Genomic DNA, 1,379 nt, shown 5'->3' on the forward strand with positions numbered 1-1,379 from the left:
CACGCCTCACAACCGTCACAACTTGCCACCCTGGCGAGTGGCGACTCGCAATCTTAAGATGAAAATCAGATGACCCGGCTGAAATTCGGCATATTTGAGTATTATTCGAAAATGATGTCGAACTTGGGCTCTGGTTTACGAAGGCGCTTGTCATGAGGCCCATTCCAATCATAGACCCTGGATCAATCTAGCTAGCTTCCAAGTGAGCACTGCTAAGGCACAAGAGAGGCACCCTAGCTAGGCAAGTAATGTATAATTTTATGTGCCCGTACCCGTGTTGTAATTGTAATTTTAATCCATTACATTTGGACATTTTCACGCACAAACTTATCAATCATTCTTAGATATTAATCGTCGCTCAGCACAGGAAACCATGTATTTCCGTTTTCTGCGCGGTTTTTGATTTGCTGTAGACAAATCTATCTCATCAAAGTCCAAAGTCTTTGGGGAACCCCTGGCGCCAAATTGACAGATGTTTAGCCAGGCATCTCCTAAAGAGGATAAAATGCGGACCTTTTTCTTTGCATTTCCAAAAATAAACCTACCATGACAAGAGGTCATGAATTGCATGTTTTCAAAACAATTCTTGAGAAAATACAAAGATGGTTGAAAAAACGATAGCGCCATTCAGATAATGAAAGTAGTAAATCCTCTTAAAACCACGCAACAGTTTTAAGTGAACCCTGAGGGCAAATTGCTATCAAAAGCGGCAAGAAACTGCTGTACCGTACATCCGCCGGGTCAATGAGTGACAAAGTCGAGCTCTGATTTGTACCTGATGAAAAAGATAGAATGCGGAGATGGGTGCAAACACATACAGGCACATCTTGCCAGCCTCCAGTTGCCAATTGCCCATGATGATGATGATGACAATGAAGATGGTAGTGCCGATACGAGAGACACAAAGGGAAAGGAATAAACAGAAATACAGAGAGATTTCGCTGAATTCTGGAGAGGATGATGATGGCCTCGCTCAGCCTATCAACGGCAGTCTCTTGTACCTCAGCACAAGCAGGGGGATTTTAGGTAATGTGTATGATGTTTTCCCCCACTGTTCTAGTCTGGTTGTTTGTCTGTCTGTTTGTCTGTCTGGCTGATCGTGTGCCTCCTGTCCAACTGGAGAGCAGCGTATACATGACTAGGTTCTTGCTCCCCCCCCCTCCCCCCTAATCAGCTGTGCTGGGCTGACTTTGGAGGAGCCGACTTGTTCGACGTATTATTAGGTCCACGGTCCGTCCGTCCGTCAGTTTGTTGAGCTCGACAATTTCCCCAAAGAACACAAGAAGAGACGGAGCCATGAGAAAAAAAGGAACGTAAAACACGCCTCACAACCGTCACAACTTGCCACCCTGGCGAGTGGCGACTTGCAATCTTAAGAT

This window comes from Tigriopus californicus, chromosome 9, assembly GCF_007210705.1.
Source record: "Tigriopus californicus strain San Diego chromosome 9, Tcal_SD_v2.1, whole genome shotgun sequence".
NCBI classification, from domain to species: domain Eukaryota; kingdom Metazoa; phylum Arthropoda; class Copepoda; order Harpacticoida; family Harpacticidae; genus Tigriopus; species Tigriopus californicus.